General features: G+C 41.0%; 1 protein-coding gene across 24 annotated transcripts in view; it reads right to left on the reverse strand.

Annotated features, from left to right (window-relative positions):
• The window catches only part of FHIT (fragile histidine triad diadenosine triphosphatase), a 1451419-nt gene that overhangs the window by 148437 nt on the left and 1286476 nt on the right, over nucleotides 1-16506 (reverse strand). The gene's annotated exons all lie outside the window — the stretch shown is intronic.

Genomic DNA, 16506 nt, shown 5'->3' on the forward strand with positions numbered 1-16506 from the left:
CTACTCCCATGCATACGCTTGTCTTCATTTGTCCCTACTGTTTGCGATGTATTCAAAAACGTTCAACAGTGCATGAGCCCTGGCCAGTCAAAATGGGACCAGATGCCAGGAAGCCACAGCCGGTCCAGCCTTCCCAGTGCACATGCCCTATATGTCCATCCAACCCCAGCTGTATCAAAGGTTCTGATGATAATATGGGCCCCTTCCCAAGGATCTGCCTTCTTAACTAGATGCCTAAAAAGACAATTCATGAATGCCTAGTGGTGATAATTCTGGTACATGTGCCACAGGAGAACTATTCTGACTCAAGGAAGCCTCTCAACAGCCTCAAATTACACCATGGGAGTGAAGCCCTTACCACGGTCCCTGACACACTGGGCAACCATGGCCAAGCCATTTACATTCTCTAGAAAAACCCATTCTCCTACATAAAAAACTGCAGCGTTGGCCCTGCTTTCCCTCAAAGCAATGCTAAAAGGTCAGGTAAGAGAAGACACTGAAATGTGCTTTGAATGCTTCCAAAGAAAAATGCTTCCTAATCCCAAGATGTAATTGCTCATCAATGGTTTCTGAGGGTTTTCCATACGGGTTAAAGGATTTTTAATGCGTATATTCTTTGGTGCTCGTTAAGAAGACACTAATTCTTCATGGGTTCATAAGTGCATATATAGCTGAGAATAATTTGCAAAAACGGTGCAGTAATGAATGTAAAATCCTAATGAGAGAATGCACATTTGCTGGGAATGTGTGTTGTTCTTTTTTTGCCTTCCTTTCTTTTGTCAGAGATATTGTACTGAATTTTCTTCAGAGGGTTTATTAGTGCCTGTTTAAGATTATCCTCCTCTTTCATGTGAAAACTTTCATTAGAATCTCAGGCAAAGTTTTAGGCTTTCAGTGAAGAGGTTATTAAAAAATAATTAATATCTAAATGGTGCTCAAAATACCACATTACAGCTAATCGACAGCACTGTCACAAGGCACAGAGATGGAAACGATATTAAATACCAGAGAGCTCACCCTGATTCATCAATAATTTCACTGTTTCCAAGTACAAAATTAACTTCTTTGAGACGGTTAAGGTTATACAGCTTCTGGAGGCTTCATTTGGTCTGAGCAGATGATTTCCTTGTGGGGACCACAGTGGGAATTATACCTGAGTTTTTAGTGGTTTCCATAGCTGGTTCTCCGCTTTTCATATTCCTCATGCTAGGAATGTCATAAGTAGAGTCCTGGGAATCACCCTGGGACTCTTTCAGATTGTAGAGAAAGCCAACCATTGGATTAGAAAGTGCTGCCCACGAGCTTCCTACTTCACCGGAGGGATTCAAGGGGAGGCTAGCCTGAGGGTCCCTGAACAACTATGCTGCCTCACTTCATTTCCTGTTCCAAAGTTCATTTGTTAGTTTCCCAAGGCAAAATGGTTACTTTAATTTATATACAAAATGAGAACCAATTCAATCATTCTCCTTACTAGTCTGAAATCAGCCAAACCAGTTAAGGAATCCTAGCAGTCTAAACCAGCATTTCCCAAGTATGATCTTTGAAACACTATGACCACAGAACTGTGAAGGACGGAAGGGAGGGAGGGAGGAAGGAAAAAAAAGAAAAGAAAGAGAAAGAGAAAAAGTAAAAGAAACATCATGGTTCAAAGTACTTTGGGAAATGCTGCTTATTTTATCTCTTCTTGAAGTTTCCTGAAGAATGTTACGTCTGAGAATTTCTTCAATTAAGAATCATATTTAATTTCATTTAGCTGAGCATTTTCCAAGGTTATTTACCATAGAACTTTCTTCATTTTTCCCCCTGTTTCATTGCAGAAAATATTGCTTTGGCAAGAGATGGTCTAAGTTAACTCGCACCTGCACCCTGCATTAGGTGGCTGCCATCAATTTTGATGTAATTACACAAACACACACTCAGCATTTCTCCAACATAAGGTCAGAATAAAGGCAATGCATTCCTCAAGGGTAAGTTCTCAAATTGGTGAGACATGTGCCTATAGCCCCTCCAAGGACTTATACACTTTCTAGAAACCTCAACATCTATGAGCTAAAGACTATTAACCCAACCTTCCAGCTGTCCAGTGGAGGTCAAGGGCCACCTCTGTGGTAGTGAAAATGTCAGGAACCAGGGAGATGAATATCAACATGGCGTGACCTCCGCCCTCAGGAAGTCCACCATGACAGAGTCCCATACAACTCACCATAAGCCATAGATGTATGATACAGAAGAAGAGGAGGTACATTCTGCATTAGGGGCAAAGGAAAGTTGCTAAAGATAGTGACTGTCTAGTGAACTAGACTCCAACAGAAGGACTTTTCCGATAGAAGAGGACAAATGAGTAAGCAGCATGGTGAGAAGTACTCAAGGGGCAGATGTGAAGTGGATGGTCTTTCTAAGATGGTCACCGCCACTCCGACATCACACAGGAGCCAAAAGGTCTTACAGGATCTAGAGCTTAAGAATCCCATGATGGGGTGAACAAATGTCAGCTAATTCCTTCAGACCAGGGAACCACAGTGCCCGCATTCTTCATCTTCCTAGACAGCAGGTATGGAGTGAGCCTCTGTGTTTTCCTCACCTTGATCAACCAGGCCTCTCTGTGTCTCCCAGCAACAAGCTTTCCATCCTAGTCACCTCTCTGATAGCCACCAGCATAGGGATAAGCATTTGTGCCCTTGCCTTATAAAACAAAAGGGCCCTTAAAAATTGGATATTCATGGATGTCTTATAAGTAAAATCATTTTACACATCCATGAAGAATGACCCATTAGAAGACCTCTTGCAGTGAATTATCTGGGGAGCAAGGAATCACATCCACTATGATTTTCCTGAATAGAACATACTTCTTTTAGAGGACTACTGAATTTAGAGAAACACTGATAAGCAGACATATGAAAACTCCACTGTTTCCAAACTAAAGAGAAAAAGATAAAAGTAAACTTAGAAGCTAAATGTGTCATTTGACAATGATTTGATATGAAATCATAGTCCCAGGCCTAAATTGAGTTATAGCCAGGTCTGTATCTCTGGGACTCTTGAATTACCTGCAGGCAGTTCTAAATAATGACCCTATAATTTGCAAGTTGAAGAACAGTGAGAGAGTGGAACTAACCGATTTTTACATCATCAGGAGGGAGACAGCCAAACAGGCAGTGGGTTTGAGCACAACAGAGTAAGTTTCGACCCTCCTAAGCAAACTGACAAATTGCCCTCTGGAGTCCCATTTCCAGCTCAGCACCACTTTGCCATGATGGCTTGTCTCTTGCCTCTCCGGCCTAATGGCTCTCCATGCCAAGAAGGGCTGTCAGTGCAATTAAAATAACCATCAATAAAACCGTCCAGTAATTAGCCGTCTTCTTTGTTACATATAATTCTGGTCAGCAAGATTGATAGGTTCTTTGGTCATTAGCAATCTATTTAGCAACTGTGAACTTGAAGTCATCACTTTTGAGTCCTAGTGTTAAAGAGATTAGGGAACAGATTATACTCAGGCAGAGACAAGAGCTGGAAAGTTAAGCCACATGTGAAAACCGAGGCTTACAAAGTATTATTTCTCAGAGACTACTGTGGGCCTGTATGCAAACAGGGCATTATTAATGCCAGGAAATTTGTTCAATTACTTTTGTAAAGGGAAAAATATCTTAATCAATGCCCTAAGCCACAGCAATATAACTTAGGTGGGAGTGAGAAATCCTTAAAGATCACACATCCAGCCAAAATCAAGACTTTTTTAAAAAAATGAACCACTGATCCATGAATCATAAAAATACTGCCTAACATCAAAAAGACAGAACATGTTCTTCTGTCATGTCTGGACATCCTGAAAGTACTGATCCCTGAAAAGTGTTTTCGTATTCCGCATAAAAATAGATATAGAAACTTTAAAAACTAGTCCTCAGATTGTATTTTAAAAGGTGAATCACTCATAGACGTGCCATTATGACACACGACATTTTAAAACTGTAGCTATAAAATTCACAGTTATATAGTCAGTTGTGTTGTTCAGTTAGTGACATTATTATCTTCATGCCACCACATTTAATTTTATTTTTTAATTAATTAATTAATTTACTTTTGGCTGCATCGGGTCTTCGTTGCTATGCACAGGCTTTCCTCTAGCTGCGCCGAGTGAGGGCTACTCTTCATTGCAGTGCTCAGGCTTCTCATCGCAGTGGCTTCTCTTGTTGTGGAGCACGGACTCTAGGCGCGTGGGCTTCAGCAGTTGTGGCTCGCAGGCTCTAGAGCACAGGCTCAGTAGTTGTGGCGCACGGGCTTAGCTGCTCTGCGGCATGTGGGATCTTCCTGGACCAGGGCTTGAACCCACGTCCCGTGCACTGGCAGGTGAATTCTTAACCACTATGCCACCAGGGAAGTCCGCATGCCACTACATTTTAATCTAACGTTTACCTAACCAGTGCTTGCTGTTGGTCCATCTGTTTTATTTGATATTCATGGGTCATCCACAGGGAAAGAGAACTAACTCTTCCACTGGTGAATTTACTAGTTGCACAGAGAATCAATCTCAGGCTCAAAGTGCCAACTGATGACAAAGCCCAGTCTCACTCTACCAGGGAGTGGTCTAAAAAAGGGCAAAATGGCAAGAGGAGGAAGGAAAGCCAACTCCCCACAGCCTTCAGGATTTAGATTGTTGTACACAGCTCTTTCTAATCCAAGAAGAATATAAGATCAACTAAATTAGTGCAGGAAGCTAAACTGGATTTAGTATACTCTAATCTAGAACAGACATCACTGGAATTGATCCTCATAGGTATCCCCCAACAATGGGGACACTTGGGGGCATCTCCAAGGGTCAAAGACTGGGACCATCAATGCGGTGCTGAACGCCACCTTGGTAGAAGGGGTGTTCTATGTGCCTTCGTAAAATGAAAAAGGGAAATAAAATGAGAGAGCAGAGAAATACTAGTTCTACTGATTCAAGTTCAGAGGAACCTAAAATATTACTTTTGAGATATATTTCAACCATTTCTCCCCTTCCTTAAAAGTTCACTGGACATTAGCTCATATGTGTCTATAAGCATCCCCACATTCTGTCTCAGAAGAATTCACAGCCTAGTACCTGAGGGGAGAGAATTAAGGTACTGATGGGCAAGGAGGTTTATTCTCAAATACCAGGTCTGATCAAGTGGTAGTAGCCTGTGTTGAAAATGATTCTAAGGCCATATCTGGACTCAGTGGAAAATAATAACATGATCAATTAATAGTGCTTCAAGAGGCAGTTAAGAGCATGGATTCTGAGGACACATTGATGTTTGAATCCCAGCCCTAAAACTTACCAGCAGGGCAAGACATTTAACCTCAATTTACCACGTACAAACTGGTAAAAACAGCAAAAATGATCTTATAGAGTTATTACAAACATTGAATAAATATTATACTTTAAACAACGTTTACAGTGTCTAGCACACAATTGTCATTTAATAAACATTAGTATCATCTCCAGCAGGACTAGTCACCACTGTTGTAACTGACATCTCAGAGTAGAGTGGTGGCTTGTCTTTTGCCCCAAGCACTGACTCTGTTCTAGAATCTGCCCCTCAACTCGAGAGTAGAAATGGTGAGTACCATCCTCTGAAGTCAAGGTGGCAGTGGAGGAGTGGAATAAATCAAATCTATATAGTTCCTTGTATGACTGAATATATGAATTTGGTAGAACTAATCTCCAAAATGCAACACGTTATAAGTGTGGTGTTATACCATCTTTAGACTGTGAAAGTTCAAAATGTCTTTCAATGACTCATATTTTCAGGGCACTGCAAAGCACTCAAAGTCGATGCATCTTGATTTAAATAATCACTTGATCTTCTCCGGACTTCCTAGGTTACTAATAACATGCAATCCCACACCTCGTATGTTCAACCAACTGAATAAAGGATCGAAAGGAGATGGGTTCCATTTCATGTGTTATAAGCTGCCTTCATATATTGAAAGTTTGCTTCTACTAATAGGCAAGGAAACACTCTCATACCTGGCAGGTGATGAGAATAAGCTTCTGAACTTGACTATATTAGGTCTTCTGCTAGTTTCTGCCATCAGGCAACGTGAGTTGGAATTAAGGCATGAGTTCTCAATTGGGGACAACTTTGCCACACTGGGAATATTTAACAATGTCTGAAGATATTTTTGGCTGGCACAACTGGGAAGGAGGTGCTACTGGCATCTAGTGGGTAGAAACTAGGGATGCTTCTAAACATCCTACTATGCACAGCCCCACCTCTATAACTAAGAATTTTTTGGTTCAGCCCAGAAATAAACCCATGCACTTATGGTCAATTAATCTATAACAAAGGACGCAAGAATATACAATGGAGAAAACACAGCGTCTTCAATAACTGGAGCTAGAAAATCTGGACAGCTACATGTAAAAGAATGAAATTATAACATTTTCTCACACCATATAAAAAATAAACTCAAAATGAATTAGACACCTAAATGTAACATTTGAAACCACAGAAGCCTAGAAGAAAACATAGGCAGAACACTTTGATAGAAATTGTAGCAATTGTTTTGGATCTGTCTCCTAAGGCAAAGGAAATGAAAGCAAAAGTAGACAAATGGAATGTAATTAAACTTAAAAGTTTTTGCACAGTAAAGGAAACCACTGATAGAACAAAAAGACAATATACTGAATGAGAAGAAATATTTGCAAATGATATGACTGATAAGGGGTTAATATCTCAAATATATTAACAGCTCAGACAGCTCAATATCAAAAAAAAAAAAAACCAACCACCTGCCTAAAAAATGGGCAGAAGACATGAATAGACATTTTTCCAAAGAAGATAGACAGATGGCCAGAAGGCACAGGAAAAGACGCTCAACATCACTAATTATTAGAGAAATGCAAATCGAAATCACAATGAGATATTACCTCACACCTGTCAGAATGGCTGCCATCAAAAAGTCTACAAATAACAAATGTTGGCCAGGATGTGCAGCAATGGGAACCCTACACTGTTGGTGGGATGTAAATTGGTGCAGCCACCGTAGAAGAAAGTATGGAGGTTCCTCAAAAAACTAAAAACAGACCCACCCTATGATGCAGCAATTCCACGCCCAGGTATGTATCTGAAGAAAAGGAAAACGAATTAGGAAGTATACATGAACCCCAATGTTCACAGTACAACTATTTATTATAGCCAAGATATGGAATCAACCTAAGTGTCCATCAACATATGAATGGATAAAGATGTGTAAATGTATACGTGTGTGTGTGTGTGTGTGTGTGTGTGTAAGATTACTCAGTCATAAAAAGAATGAAATTCTGCCATTTGCAAAAACATGGACGTACACAGAGGGCATTATACTCAGTGAAATAAGTCAGAGAAAGACAAATACTGTATGCGATCACTTATATGTGGAATCTAAAAATAAAACAAATGGATGAATATAACAAAACAGAAACAGACTCACAGAAAACAAACCAGTGGTTACCAGTGGGGAAAGAGCTGGGGAGAGGGGCAAGACAGGGATAGGGGAGTAAGAGGTACAAAGTATCAATACTATGTATAAAATAAATAAGCTACAAGGATATATTATACAGTACAGGGAAATATAGCCATTATTTTATATTAACTTTGAACAGAATATAATCTATAAAAATACTGAATCACTATGTTGTGCACCTGAAACTAATATACTGTTGTAGATTATCTATACTTCAATAATAAATAATAAAAAAATAAAATCAATTGACTTTAAAAAAAAGAATTATCTGGTTCCAAACGTCAATACATAGTGTGGAGGTAAAACCCAGCGCTGGTACGGAACACAGATCAGTGTGGACTCCTTTGCTAACTATGTCCCTCACTAGACTGGAAGCCCCACGTGGGCAGGAACTACTGTATCCTCAGCGCTTGGCATAGGGCCTCATACCTGTTAGGGACTCTATTAGTTCTTGTGGAGTGAATGAACGATAACAGTGGAAAACGGTGCAGGTCACCATTTTTCTCCACAGCAAGACAAGTACTTCTTCCATATCAGAGTCACAGAAAGTCAGGAGCAAAGAGAAGATACAGGCAAACACGCTTTTGCTTATTTGAGCACCTAGCACATTAGACACCTTTAATGAATCTGTCCCTTTCTCTGGCACGCCCATCTTCCCTACAGCAGTAACTGGTACCACATCCAGAACCCATCACTAAGTTGTGTCAAATTGGTCTAGGATCCACTCACTTCTCTCCACTGTTACTGCTACCAGGCAAGCCGAAGCCACCATCATCAACATGTCTAACGGGTCACCCTGCTTTGGGTCTTGACCGCTAACTTCCATTCTGTACACAGTAACATCCATTTAAAGGCACCAGTCGGACCCACCACTCCTGTGTTCAAGACCTGCTTAAGTCCTTCCCGGAGCTTACAATGCCTTCTGTGGTCTGGTGCCTCTTCACACTCTAAGCAAAGTAGTCATCTTCCTACTTAAGCAATGCACCCAGTTCCTTCTCCCTTCAGAGCCTCTGCCAAGGCCTGGAGACCCTGCCTCCAGATCCTTCTGTGGCTGGCACTCCCACATCATTCAGGACACAGTTTAAAGTCGGCTCATCTCAGAGAAACTTTCTGACTACACAGAATCAAGAATTGCCTTCTCCCTGCCGTTATCAGACAGATCACTTTCTTTTATTGTCTTCAGATTATGAGGCACAAGCTGCGAGTTTATTCTTTATATTTGTCCAGTTATACTTGTGTAGTGGCCATGCCTCCCCCACTAGAATGTCAGCAGGAAATCTGACTGTCTTGCCTTCTGCTGTAACTCAAGCCCAGTGCCTGGCACAATGTAAGGCTATTTGCTGAATGAATAGATTTCTGAAGAATGAATGGATGGATATGTAAATGGTTATGTAAATGGATACATAAGCTAAGAGAAAAAAGACATCATCTGGAAGGAAATATGTGTGAACCGTCACTTGCAAAAGAGTTTCCTAGCCTTTCCAAACTAAACCCCAAATCTCATCCTTTGTTTAACTGAGAGCAATCCAACGTAAGACTGATCATCAAAATAATAAAGAAAAGTGGTTCATCAATCCCCAAATATAACTCAGAAATAAAATTAACAATTTGTTAGTGTATATCTCTCTCAGTCTCTTCACGCGCACTAAATTAAAGTTCATCCTATATTTTTAAATCTCTTACAAGCAAAGAGACAACGAAATAATGAAGGTACAGTGAAATAACTTTAATAATGCTCACTATATAACCACAGTGATGACTTCATAAGTTTCCAAATATGATTCAGCAGTGAGCACCAGCATAGAATGAAAAAAATTTAAGTCTGTTTTTCCTTTTTAAAATTTTTGTTACTATGAAAAATATCGTTAACATATTTAATATTCACAGGCAGTATCTGGGGTAAGAATGAGAGTGCGTCACCCCTTGCAGAAACCTGGAGTATATACAAGTGTAAGGTTGCTTTTCTAGGACCATGTGATATATTTGAACGCGTATCAGCTATAAGAAAAAAGCCACCAGTATGTTGGCAATGGTTGGGAGGGTGGGTAGGTGGTGGCATACTGAATCAAGCAGAGTCAGGGTTGAAAAGGACAATGCTGAATTTCCACACACACACATCCTCTCGCTCTGCCTCCTGCCCCCCTTTCCAGCTCTAGCTATTTTCACTCCAGCTACACCCCAAAACTTGCAGTGTTCTGAACTTATTAGTGTCTTGGGGTAACTGTCTCTTTACTGACACCATAATTCAGTACAGTAAAATAGAATTTTCTGCACTGTCTTATGTGGTAGCCCCTAATCACATGTGTCCACTGAGCACCGGGTATGTGGCTGATGCAACACAGCAACTGAATGTTTCATTTTGTTTAATTTTACTTAATTTAAATCTAAATAGCCACATGTGGCAAGGGGCTACTGTGTTGCACGACACAGGCCTGCATGGCTTCCTTTTCTCCCTCCCTTATTGGTCCAGCAAACTCCTACTCATCCTTCAAGACTCAACTCAAATGTCCCTTCCTCCAGAATGCCCTTCCTGTTCCCCCTGTGGCAGGTGCACAGACTTTGAGAATATTCATGTATCACACTCTACTACAATTATTTTATGACATGTTGATTCTCCCACTAGATGAGAATCTCTCGAGGGCAGGGATCTGTCTGGCTCATCTCTAAATCCTTAGTTGAGTGCTTGGCACATGAGAATTATTTGACAAATATTTGCTGGATGTTCAAGTGAGATAGTGAAACCATCTTTAGATGTGAACAAATATAAGCAGAGCTTCCCAGGAAAGATCTTCCCAGGGAAGGTTTTACTGCCTTCATATAAGAAGTTGCAAACCAGATATGACCTTCGGATTTGGTAGTATTTTGCCATGTGTATTTTTTTTTAATGGAAACTGTTTTTCAATGTTAAAAACTAAGATTTCCAGCATTTCCAGGAACAATGATTAGATTTGGAAGTTTTAGTCCCACTTTCCTGCTTGGGGACAATGAAACAGAACGGAACATGCAGCTGCATCTTTTGGATAATAAATACAATCTACAGATTCTGTTTTCTTACTCCTAGCCAACTTTAATCACTAATGGTCTCTGTCTTTCTTCTGTGGGCATTTGACTTTTTAACTCCAGACACTGAATGAAGAGCCACAGAGATCAAGTTCAGACCCTGGCCTCTCAGTTACAAAAATAAAATACTACTACTAATAAAAGCAACACAGCAACAACACAGCAACAACAATAATGGTTGCTAACATTTAGTGAGCATCACAAGCCGGGTATTCTACCTGGCAATGAATAAGCATTGTCAGATGGAATCTTCCAAACCACCCAGGACCTAGAAAATAGTCTTAGCCTCACTTTATGAATGAGGAGACCAAGATTCCAAGGGGTGACACTGGGAATCAGCAGAAAGTTCCGTCCCCAGGTCTGACGATCACCAGAGTCCTTGCTGCCATTTCTCCACGACAAAGCCGCAACCATCCACGTTTGTCCTGACCTGGATTTAGACCCCGGCCGGGATTCAAAGCGGGAGCCTGGGCAAGTGACATAACCCTCTGGGTTTTGCTCTTCCACTAGCCATGAACTTTAGAAATAAGAGCTGACATTTCCTCCAGGGACACATGCGGGCACATGATATGATGCAGGTAAAACGGTAAACTTCTCAGACATTTTTGCAAATGGAAAATGATCTCATCTGAGTAGGTGGATAATGGCTGGCAGAAGGCTGACAGCCCTGGAGTAGGGAAGCAGGAGAGATTTTAACCATTTAAGGAAAACAAAGGCATTGTGGCTTCTGCTGGCACCCAGCCTTGAGCAACAGGAACCCTCACTAGGGAGAGAATGTCTCAGTGGAACTAACGAAAATGTGACTCCCCAAAGGGTGCTTGTAGCTTTGAGCCAGTTAACTGAAAGGATGCAAATGAATGGAGGGTTTAAGAATCAGTTGTTGTGGGCCCAGCACTCTACCAGGCCAGGGAACAGCAAGCTTTTTCTGTAAAGATCCAGAAAGTAAATAACTTAGGCTTTGCAGGCCATCTGTAAACAAATGAGCATGGTGGTGTTCCAATAAAACTTTATTTGCAAAGCCAGGCCGAGCACCCACCTGCCATTGTTTGCCAACCCGTGAGCTAGGCAACAGGAAGGCAGAGCAGAGGCTCAGTCAGAGGCAGAGACGTTGCACCTGCTCTTCACCATCATCAAGCACCGTAACAGGGACAATACAAGATGGTGCCTATTGGATTCATCTCTCTGTGTAGCCCCAACCCACTGAGGTAGACAGCTGGACAGTGACAGTGACTTAAGCTACAGGCCCTCCGTGGCTCCAGTCCCAGACTAGCCCCAGATTGCTGAGGACAGTGAGTCTCTGCTTTTCTCCCAGTAAATGGTTCCTCCCAGCAACTATGCAGGCTGGAGAGCAGAACAGGTGAGGTGACATGTCTTTCAACCACATGATATATGAGTAGTACCCTGGAAGTTGCCGCACAAGGACGCTTAGATTTATACACTTAGACAAAACTGAATGACTTTCCTCTCCTTGAGTCAAAGAAGTTGACTCCTTCCAGGTGCCACCCTGGCACCCCCTCGCACTAAGCCACCCTCTTGTGCTTGAACTGCTCATTCTTTATGTACCAGGCAAACACAAAGACGAGGGGTGGCTTCTGCCTTAAGCCAGATTGTTTGGAGCCCATGCAATCCTTCCTTCATATGATAATCTTGAGGTCAGTTGTTTTTCTTCCCACTATGTGACCAACATTATTCAAAGAAGCAAAAATTTACTTCCTGTTTTGTCTGCTAACCTAATCCCTCACTGTTCTTATGCTTTTGTTCTCATTTGACTGTTTTCCTTTATAGTATTAGGTCTGCTCATTTCTACACTATCTTTTGTACTTTACTATACTAACTTATGTTTTATTGTCATTTTTATTCTTCATTGTTTTACTTTACAAGGGAAATGGTGAAGAATACAAGAGTGGGTACACTGTTAGGAAATGGCCTTGGCCCAGAATCGGAAAGCCAGAGCTTCAGACCTAATCCGCTCTTGCAGTCTATGGAACCCTGGGCCAATGAGTGAATATCTTCAGTTGCTTTACCTACAAAATAAAGTATGCCAATCCCAGAGAGACTTTTCAAGTGTTAAATATGAAGATTCTTCTTACAACTCAATAATAAAAAGACATATAAGCTGATTTTAAAAATGGGCACTTGATCTGAATAGACATTTCACCAAAGAAGTTATACAAGTGGCCAATAAGCGTGTGCAAAGATACTCAACATCATCAGCCATCCAGGATGGCTAATCCAGTCAAACCACAATGAGATACCACTTCACACCACTAGGACGACTATAATCAAAAAGTTAGAAAATAACAAGTGCTGATGAGGATGCAGAGAAATTAGAACCTTCATACACTACTGGTAGGAACATAAAATGGTATAGATGCTTTGGAAAATAGTCTGACAGTACTTTGAAAACATAGAGTTAGCATATGACCCAGCAATTCCACTCCTAGGTGTATACCCAAGAGAAATTAAAACATATGTCCACACAAACACTTGTATATGAATAGCAGTATTTATAGCAGCATTATTCATAAGCAGTATTTACAATGTTATTCATAAAGAAGTAAAAACAATACAAGTGGCCACCAACCGATGAATGTATAAACAAAAGGTGGTACAGTCATACAACGGTATATTACTTGACAATAAAAAGAAATGAAGTACTGATTCGCGCTACATGATATATGAACCTTGAAAATGTGTGATTTGGAGTTGCAGCAACATGTCCCACCCCAACCTTCACAAACAGATTAGGGAAGAAAACTATAAGGTGAGATTTCTCTCTAATTTCGCCCCAAATCAAGAGAGAAGTAGCCTGAAAACATGATTTGGGAGACTTGGGAAAGCCCCAGAAAAACCCTGGAGAGTAGAATCCCAGGACTTCTGCCCAGCCAAGAGTAGGAAGCACTATGAGAGGTGCTTGGCAGGAAAGATTGATAGAACTTGGTGGACAAGGTCTATCAATTCAAGGATGAAATTCAAGAATGAGCTGGAGGCGCATCAAGTTTTCTGACCTGGATTGTTCAGAACGGGGGTGCCAAGAGTAAGGATGGGCAGAAGAGGGGCCATTTAATGGAAAAAGGGGATGCATTCTATTTTCAGATGTTTGAAGTTTGAGCAACTTACCCCTTGAATTTAAATGTCTGAATTAAACTAACCCAGAACCTCCCAAGTAGTAAGCCTTTTAGCAGTGAGGTGACTGTATGTAAAACGTTAATTGAATATGAAAAACTGATGACACCTGTAAATTCAGATTTTTTTTTAAATCACTTTTTTTCCCCCAACCACTCTGAAATCAACCAGCTCCATAACTCTTTAAAATTTTCAAATTTCAAAATTACATATTGTAGAGCCACAGTCTGAGTCATCTTGCACTTAAAAAATAACCATGACAAGTATATCAGAGAATTAAAAAAACTGAATGTGTAACTTCACCGATAGAAAGGGCAAAAATCCAATTCTTACAACTTATTTAAAGACTATTTAACTCTTCAAGAAGATTTATGATAGGTAACTTTCAAGACAATTGTTTTCTATATCTAGATGATATTATAGAATCCACAGCCATCAGAAATCAAGTCAATTCACAGCTAAACTTAAAAGTGCAAATACCAATGCTTTGTGGAAGTGTATGACCAGTTTTCTGGAAGCTACTGAGTGACTCTGGAACTGAACTTTTAATTAAAGGGAAGGTGGGAGATTCAACCATCAGATGGGTTCAACTATGGGCTCCCTAATGAAACTCACTGCCCCAAGTGTAGGGAATATTTCCTTTTCAAAAGACCCCATTCTCTCTTTGCATATTCTGTGTCTTTGCAGACACTGTGTCTCTGACACTTGCTCTAAGAGAATAACTAAACAGTCGAATGCTCTCAGATGGAGAGAAGTGGGTCTTGAGTGGACACAGTGAGCCTCAAGGATGTGAACACAATCCCGTGACTGTGTCTCTGTGTGTGTGTATATAAACACATGTGTATATGTGTCTGTGTGTACACAACTTGCACAAAATTGGTTTTACTAATTTCCTAGACTTTGAGAACTAATTTCCTGGATTCTTCTCTCTACCTCAAGTTGGGTATTATTAACCTGGGACTTAAAAAGAAATCTCAATAATCCCAATATTAAATGCAAATCTTTAAGGTATTTATGTAAGTATTGAAATTTTTTTCTTAGCTGAGAACCTCCCAGGTTTCAGCAGCATTCTCAAAGGGGTCTCTTACCCAACTGGATCAAGAACCACAGCATGTGGGACCCCTAAAAATTAAAGACATTGAAAGTGTATTTAGTGAATCTGCATTAGATGGAGAGAGAGCCAGTGCTTTTTCGGACTGGTTCCTGGAAGTCCCAGTCGCTCAGTGGTGGGGTCACAGCTATGTCTCCATTGCCTGAATGGTTTCCCCTCCCTATTATTCTCATAACCAACTAATTATTCTATTATTTCTAACCATAAAATAAAATTCCAAGAGTTTTAGAATCAGACTTAGTCTCTCCTTTCGAAAAAGACTATTGTTGTCACTTTGAAAACTGTAAATAGCATTCAAGATGACATTCAATTTTAAGTTTGTGCCAACATTTAGTGGAAATGTCTAAGTTTTGAAATAGTAGGGAGCTCACATTCCATCTGGTGTGTTTTCATTTCGTCTCCCCTTCTCAGTGAACTTTAAAAGTCAACTGCAGTATCAATATCCTTTCTGCTATGCTAATGTGACCTCCAGGTAGAAATCAAAGGGAAGGAGTCCTCAGGGCAAGTGGTTCTTTCTCAGTTGAACTTGTTAGTGTCATGGAATCACAAAGTATCAGAGCTGAAATTATGCTTAGCGGTGACCTAGATGAGATGAATGCCTCTCAGTTTGAGGATAGGAAAACTGAGCCCCAGACAAAGGGAACTGACCAGGGTCTCATGAGCCATGGAGCCAGGACATGAGCCTCTACAGGAGGGAAGGAAGGTGGTCATTTCCTTCCCTGAACTTGGCTGGCTCTCTATCACAGCACACTGCCCGGGGTACTTAGGGGTTCCTACTCTCTCCATAGTTACTGTTGTTCATTTCTCATCCATATGAGGCAAGTTAATATTTCAAAGTGATCACTGATGTGTCTTTTCCCTCTTGACCCTCTCCTGGCTGAGTGGAAGTGTCTCTACTGGGTAGCAGGAGTCTCCTGCCCTCACCAACTTGTCTTCTAAGTGCTGAGGGCACTGCCCCAGTGTGAGAGAGAAATAATTCAGGCAGGAATAAGGAGGCAGAATAGCTCTACCTGCCCGTCCCCAGACTTGAAAAAAAGAGTTTCAGACGGGAGAAGGAACAGAGTTAAGAGAGAGAAAGCCAGAAAGACAGAGAGCGAGCACACTAGGGCAATGCAATCCAGCCCCTTTTCTCCCCCCAAAGCCCAGGCTGAATCCTGAGGTTTGCTGATACGTTAGTTTTATATTTGCTGCTGTAACACATTTCCACAAACTTGGTGGCTTAAAACAACACAAATGTATTATCTAATAGTTCTGGAGGCCAGAAGTCTGAAACGAGTCTCAACCAGCTAAAATTCAGGTGTCAGCAGGTCTGTGTTCCTTTCTGGAGACTCCAGGGGAAAATCTGTTTTCTTGCCTTTTTCAGCTTCTAGAGGCTGCCCGCATTCCTTGGTTCATGGCCCACTTCTATCTTCAAGGCCAACAATAGCCAGTAGATTCTTTCTAATGCTGTATCACTCTTGATACCAACTTTTTTCCTTCCCTCTTCCACATTTAAGCACCCTGTGATTATACTAGGCCCACTGGATAATCTGGGAAGATCTTCCTATCTTCAAGTCAGCTGATGAGGGCCTATTTTTAAGGTATCCTTTCCCCTGCCTCGCAGAGCAGGAAGTCAGGGAAAATGTTATCCTGAAGAATATTTTTTCCTAAGAAGTCAGAGAGTGGAAGCCCCAAAAAGGCCATTTCTCTGGGTATTTCAAACTAACTCATAGGTCAAACGTGACTATCTCCCACGAGGTCCT

The sequence above is a fragment of the Tursiops truncatus genome, chromosome 10 (genome assembly GCF_011762595.2).
Source record: "Tursiops truncatus isolate mTurTru1 chromosome 10, mTurTru1.mat.Y, whole genome shotgun sequence".
Classification (NCBI taxonomy): Eukaryota; Metazoa; Chordata; class Mammalia; order Artiodactyla; family Delphinidae; genus Tursiops; species Tursiops truncatus.